Raw genomic sequence first — 8,080 nt, forward strand, 5'->3', positions numbered from 1 at the left:
AATAGGTTCCTGAATCAAAATTACTCTTTTAGGTTTGCCTACACATTTAAAAAAGAAAATGCTAATTATTGATTCCATTAAAGAAGAATTAGTGGACAAATCACGATAGTAAGATCCCTTGCATTCAAAACCAGTCAGTTAAATGTATTCTGCAATTCTGGGCCTCTGACTCCAGTAATACTTCTTAAGCAAACAAAAATGCTTTTATTAAAAATGTGCTGTGTGTGTTTTGTGTTCTTTTTAATTAACTACGTAAAAAAGTGCAAAAGAAAGGTCAATTAAAAAGTAATAAATAAAATAGTGAAATTAATTCCTTTTGGGGGAGGGCATGCCCCCCCCCCCCCAAATCCGCTACTGAGTGGGGCCATGAGCAGACATAGGAAGTGGTTGAAAAAAAAGTAGTTGACTACAACTACTTTTTTCAAAATTTAGCAACTACAAACTACTTTTGAAATGTAATCGCTACGTTGTTACTTAAAAAAAAAATAAATAAATAAATAAATAACATACACATACACACCGTTTGAGGATTGAATGAAAAAATTGTTTGATTCATATATTGGCTCATTTGAACATGGAATATTACTATAAATTATTTATTCTTTCTGAAATGAAATTGATTCTTTTACTGAAACGATTCGTCTATCTAAACATTTTTTACGATTTGCACGAATCTTCCCTGCAAGAAAGGATTTAAAAGTGGAAGGAATTCAACCTTCAAATTTTTAATCCTTTCCTGACAATAAATATTTCATTCAAGAAGTGTTAATCGCCTACTTGAAATTGAGATAAATCCAGTCATAATTTGATTTAAATTTTACATAGACATACAATTGATTTAGATGATGAAAAGCATCTTTTAAACAAAAGAGAAAAACTTTACTTTTCATTATATGAGTTAATTTTTAAAGGAACTTATATTTCATAGGAATTAATTGCTTTTGAGCTTCAAGCTAGGGTTCCGGACCTGGACATTATCTCTTTCCTTATAAACCTGTTAAAATGAAACAAAAACATTTTTCAATTGTACCGAATAACCTCAAAAACTCACAATATTTAATAATTGACTTTTAATATATTAATATATCTACACTCAATCATTAAAAAATAATAATAAATAAATAGGAAAAATATCTGAAACGTTATTACTAAATATCCGAAACATGAGACATAACAAAAAATGCTTACTTTACTTCAATGTGCAATTTTTTACAACAGTGGACTCGAGCTGCAACGCAATTCGACTAACGAGAAATGGCTATATAGCGAGTTTTACTCGAGAAACGAATTTTGTAGCTGACGCGAATTCCTCACCCGGAACACGAAATTTTTTGGAGCGGAAGCGCAGGGCTTATATTACCTTCTGTCTTGGGTACTAAATATTAGTTTCGTGAATGAAATTTCCCTTTAGCATCACTGAAAGCTAAAATTCCCTGCACCGTACTAGTCGAAACATTGGATTGTTAACGTACTAATTGCGGCTCCGCATCTTTTTTGTTCTAAATATGAAGTTGATGAAACATAATTTCACATAAGCGAGCTGCTTATCTAAAGTTTGAAAATGGAAGGAAAGGAGTACAGTAAAATTTCAGTTCTCTATGTTTAATTTTGTAATGGGTCATTCCATGTCAAGTGATAATTTACGAAATTTTTTCCCTCACCTTTTTGTATTTCTTTGAAATTTGGCTCATCAATTGAACCCTTCAAGGTAATCAAAAGTCCAAATTTTTAAATTTTTTTTTATTTTTCGAAAAAACCCTCTTTTTTTCATGGATGCTTGAACATAAAATGGACGATAACTCAGCACCAAATATAGATAGAAAGATTTGGTAAAAAGCATTTTAAAGTGCATTAGTTGCTGTTTTATAGTATGTGCAACATGACTAATTTCAGAAAAATTTCCATTTTAAAAAAATAAAATTTAAATTTTTAATTTAAATTTCTCAGAAAACATATAATGAAAAATTCTCAAAAATTTGTGGGTATTTTATCTTTATTTGTGCAAAGTTTTAAGTTGGGATATCAATAGGATCATATTTTTATGAATAATTAAACAAAATTTGACTAATGAAATAATGATGTTTTTCAGATTCTGACTAGTTAAAAATGGGGTTCTCTTACTAGGAATGTTGCAAGTTGTACTCACGTAAGACTTGCACCAGTCAGATTCGTTTGAAAATGCATTTTTTTTTTTATAACTATATTCAAAAGTAGTTTCTAGAAATCTACAAACTACTATTTTTTGTAGCCAACTACTCGTTACTCTACTTTTTTTTTAAAGTAGTGCGCTGTAAACAACTAAAAAATGTAGCTACTACAGTAGCGTCGCTACTTGTAGCGTGCTACTTCCAACCACTGCTTAAGCTACAATCTAGGGCTTTAGTAAGTGTAAGTTTTCCCTCAGTTTTATGTTCAAATAATCAAAGCTTATGAATGTTCAGAGATTATTTCATCTGTGTGAATAGCAGAACAACTGCTATACTTGTATTTAACATATGAACTATTGTTTGTAGTAATTATTAGTAAAACAATGTTTCCATAATTTATTTATTCTCATGCTATTATGAATAATGAAGTGCATGATAAATTATTCATTTTTATCGGCCCATATAATGTAAATTTAAAGGTAATAAATATTATAATTATGTAATATATCAAACTGTTGGTTTTATCCTTACAGTGTATATTTTATGCATAGTTTAATATGTATATACGAATAATGTTCTAGATTTTATATGAATGTTTACATTGTCGTAGCTTTTTGTAACAACTTGTACAGGAATTAGTATGTTTTTAGTTTATTCATATTCTGAAAATGTACATATGCGCATGAATTTGTATCTCTATACAACAGAGTTTATTAATTGATAATATGCAAGAAAACTCACTTTTCAATAGGATTTTTAAAAGCATCCAAAATATCAAAACCATTCCATGTGTATGAAGTTCTGCTTTAATAAGTTTGTAAAATGACAGCATTGCACAAGTTTCATATTACATATAATTTTTTATTTCTACAATTTTTAATTTTTGTGGGGAACTTTTTTGTTACAAGTTGATGAATTCATTATGTGTGAAATCGTTTAAAGCAGAGTTGATTGAAAAAAACTAGTCTTCCATGTTGTGCAAAATTGGAAAACAATTCACTCACCAACCCATACAATGTAAAAAATTTCATAAGTAAGTGTTTGCTTAAAGCATTTCTACCGTAAAAATATATTGTATTGACCATTCCATTTAAATCAACAAGGGATTTTAAAAGCACAACATTTTACAGTTTAATAATTTTTAGTTTGGTTTGTACGGAAGCGCTTTCTGTAGTTTTTTAATGTTTATTATCAACAACTTTGTTTTAAAAACTATAAAAAAAAGGGTGAGAACAATTTGTTTGCTGAAAAAGAAAAGGTTTTTCACAACAATTCAGTGGGTATACTAAAAACACTGATGTGAAATAAGTTATGAATGCTAACAAAACCTTGCTAACAAAAGAAAAGTATCGAAAAAATGAGTCAACAACAAACAGGGGTGATTGTAACTCCATGAAAAAATACCTGAACTTTTTTTTTCCAAGAAGAAAAAGTGTTTTGATGGGCACATATATACACATTACGTGTATGTACACATCATATTATGTATATAAATATTTTAGATACATAGTTATTTGTTGGGGCTAAAACTCGAAGTTTTAATTGGACTGCATACGTCCATGTACATGGTGGGAATTTAATTCTTTTAATTTTTCTCATTTCTTAAAATTTTTCAAAGAATGTTTTATTTTCCTCCTTTGTATATCTGAATCCTTAACCATTAATTACATTCATTTACTAATACACTAAAGCCTAATACACCAGCATTTTTTTTTATGATTCCCGGTTTCTTTTATGAGTATTTGTAGAAGAATGTTGCATTGCAATGCCTTCACACCATCATTAGCATATGTAAAGGGCTTGTTGCAAGAAACACAAAACCGAAATCCAGCCCTATCTATTTTTTTACACTATATTTCCATCTTTTCATTGCAGGAATCCACTCTGTTTAACCATTCCCAATTAAACTTGTTCTTCTTTCCTGCATCGATGGAGCCAATATCTTCAGATTTATCCAGATACCTCATTTTTTAAATGAGAACATGCAAAGTTCAAATGAATAAATTTATGAAACAGAAAAAGGTAGCGAAATGAAAAGTAAGAGTTAACTAGCAAAATTTACTTAAACAAACTAATTTATATTTACGAGGAGCATATTAATAACGATAAAGTATAATTAGAATTAGTTCAATAACAACAGAACGCACGCAGATAAAGATCATAAACCAGAATATAAAATAAAGAAAATATTTGCATACATCCAACTGCCATAAAGAACAAAGACAGGAGTCGAAGCTCTTATCAATCTTTTCTCTTCCTACCTTCCCCCAGTTCACAAAACATGACCGTAGCTTATGCTTTATATTTATACCAAATGTCTTCAATTTGGATTTTTCGTTTCATTAAACATCGCCCTAAATTTTACTAAAGTGGGTTTTTCTGAAAATATAGAAGTTCCTGTTTTTTCGAAGATGAAGATACCGGAATTCCAGATGAAAATACCGGAAATCCGGTAAAATACCGGAACACAATCACCCCTGAACAAAGCGCTAAAAAATTTATATCTGCATCTCAGTTTGAATTTTCCCCTATAAGTTTTATGCTACTCGACAATTTTAAGTTTATTTATCATTAATTTTAAAACAGGCTTTTGGTGTGAAATTTTCAATTTAATTTGCTATAGGTATGCAAATTTGTTAGTTTAAATGCTGTTGAACAGGGTTATACTGGCATCGTTTATAATGACAACTTTGTTATGTGGGTGGTAAGTTTAGTATAGCTGTTTTGAACGTGGCCTGTACACTTATTGAGGGACAGCCTTTTGACAGAACGTGCCACAAGTCCTTCACCTTTAGTCAAAAGCGTACAAAAAGGAGTATTAATCCCTTTTCCTTCCTGGACACTTGTCCACTCTAATTCATGTACTTTGTTGTTTCCCCCCCCCTGAAAATTTTTGAAATGACTGGTCCGTACCGAGGTGGAGGCTTTGAATAACGATAATGATCAAAAAAAAAGTTCTGTTTTCATTCTTACATTAAAAGACTGCAGCTAAAGAGCTTGTATCTTGTTTTTGAATTTTTCAAATAATATTAGTATTATACATGATTTCATATATGGATTATGCAGAATGGTGGATTGAGGAGTGTTTTTTGTATTAATGAGTACCTAATTAGTTTTCAATCAGCAAGCATCTAATGAATTTTCTGCCACCAAGTTGTACAGTAAAACCTGTCTACGACGATACTATTGGGACCTAAAAAAATATTGTTATAGACAGTTTGATTATTTATGCTGACATTTTGCAGGGACTAAGGAAAATATCGCTATAGACAAGTTTATTATTATAGACAGTATCGTTATACCCAGGTTTCACTGTACTTTATAAAGATTTATATTTACACATGTAGCATGTATTTGTATTTTTAGTCTTGCACACTTTGAATATTTATGTATGATCTTTATCTCCTGTTCATGAAAAATCATTCTAATCTTATACTTCATTATGCTTATAAATGTAATGTGAAGGAATAACTCAGTAAATACTAAACAGGCATTCTTTGATTAATACATGCTTGCAGTTTAGTGCATTATACAAAATTGCACTAATCAAATTTCACGAACAATGGAAATAATTATGAAGCTCCTTAAAAATGCTTTAAAATCTTTATTCAAAATGTATTAATTTACAGAACTAGGTAACAAAAAAGAGGGGTAATTTCACTTTAGTAAAAAAAAATCGAATTTCAATTGAATAAGAAAACTCGATATCACAATCACAAAGTACTTGTTGAAAACTCTTTAAAATTTTTGTTTGATAAAAATCTATTCATAACCATTTTTATCCTAAATAAGAAAACAATTGGTAATACAAAGAAAGAAAAACTCTGTGTGTTAGGTAGTACAAGAGTGTGGCATACATAACTGTTAGTTGATTATTTTTACAAAGGAATTTCTTTTTATGATACTTATCTCATTTATTTTAAAGTTCCTCAATCTTGAAGATTTCTGTGAGGAGCATTCACACTTAGCTTTCAATCTAGATCAGTTGAAAATGAGGTCTTCAGCTTTCTGAAACATTTGAAATACAGTAGTCTCTCAAAAATCCAAGGTAATTGGGGGCGCATTATCGGAAAAATTATTTGGACTACATAAGGACATTCGCTGTTTACTTCCTTACGCTATGAAAAAGAAATATTGTTGCCTCAAAAAATTTATCACTCAACTAACAACATTAATTTATGTTTTAATTAACCCTTAACGAGTTTTGATTAACTTTTTCTTGATGTCTGCAAGTACGTGTGTAAACTTGCAGGCAACCAAAAAAATGCCTTTTGATTGTCCTCGAATAAATTTGGTTCTTCCCTATTTAATTACAATTGTATATTCCTAAAGAGCTGTTCGTTCTTTGAGGCAAAACAATATTTTAATTTCCGGTTATTTTTTGTATCAACCTACTTCTATTTTTTTCCAAGAAATCTTTATCCATCCCTACAGTCAATGAATATTTCATGCCACTTAAACTTTTCAATGTCTTTTTATTACCTTATTGTTGGTTGTTAACAAAGTTCTACACAGCAAAATATTTCAATTTTCAGAATAAAACATTTTTTTGTCTTTTAAAAGTATACCTTAAAAATATCACAAAGCACCTCGAATTAAGCGGAGTCTTGGATTTTCAAGACTCTACTGTAGTTTTAAAAAATTTACTGGAACTTATGAGTAATTTTCTTTAATTGTTCATGATTTTTATGTTGATGTTCAATTTTAAAAAGATTGTCTTTTAAGTCATGAAATACTCAATTTTTTATTGCTAGGACAACATTAACATATGTCGCGTCTTTTTTCTTTGCACTTTCAGTGTATATTATCGCTTTAATTTGTATTTTGGAAAAAGTGAGTTTTCATATTGATTATGATAAGGGTAGGTGGGTAAAGCCCTGTGTGGGGTAAAAACTCGCACTGACATTTTAACTTGATCACCTTGGAAGGAGAAATTTACCTCTGGGTGGTAGGTTTGTCCTATGAAAACCAATTGTTCCATGAAATTTTGTCCTGACCAGGCACTCCAGAGACGAGAAAGAGGGATAAGACTGTTTTTTACTACTTAGATCTAACTTTTCTAATATATTATTTGAACATTGTAAAATGTAAAGTTTGAAAAGAAGAATTATACACGTTGATACGGTTACATTAAAGCTTCACCTTCATGTGAGAAGAGTTATTCTAATGGCTGCTTAAAAACAACATTGCGCGTTTTCAGAAAGTGACAAAATGGGGCAAATCCCCGCAGTTGTTTTGGGGTAAAACCCCGCAACTCCAAAAGTGCAAGGATTCTCTCCACTTGGTTTATTCAACTTAAAAATATAATTGTTAGTGGACACTTACTCATGAAGTTTTAATTTGGGTAAAATTTATAAAGTAAATCTTACATTCATTTCAATTCAAACGTGCTTTCATTAGTTTTTTTTTTGAACATTTACTTGTGTTTAATTTTCTGTTCTAGTACCTTCAAAAGAAAAACAATTCAGAACCATGGTAAATCTTGAGCTTAATGAAACTTGTAAATTAATTGCAGGCATCTTTTCGTTCTGTATGTTGGTTCGATTGGGTTTTTTGTCGCAAGAGCCCTTAATAGGCTATTCTGTGCCAAATGATTGTTAAATAAGGGAAAGAAGAGCCAAAAAAGTGAGTTTTATTATTAAGGAGCAAAGAACATAAAACTTCTAGAATTTAGAAAAATTTGTCAAAATAAACAATAAACGAAGTTTTGAATGAAGAGCGGAAAAGAATAACTGAGGAACAATTTTGAATAACAAAAAAAAAAGTTAACAACAACACAAAGACAAAACAAAGACATAAGAAGGAAAACTAAATTAGAGAAAAAAAATCCTATCTCTTTTGAAGGAAGGAGAACAATTTCAGATATCTATATGTTTGACATTAAAGTTAGGTTCAAAAAGATCGATTGAAGACATCTCTGAAAAATAGAACAA

The sequence above is a fragment of the Uloborus diversus genome, chromosome 6 (assembly GCF_026930045.1).
Source record: "Uloborus diversus isolate 005 chromosome 6, Udiv.v.3.1, whole genome shotgun sequence".
NCBI classification, from domain to species: Eukaryota; Metazoa; Arthropoda; class Arachnida; order Araneae; family Uloboridae; genus Uloborus; species Uloborus diversus.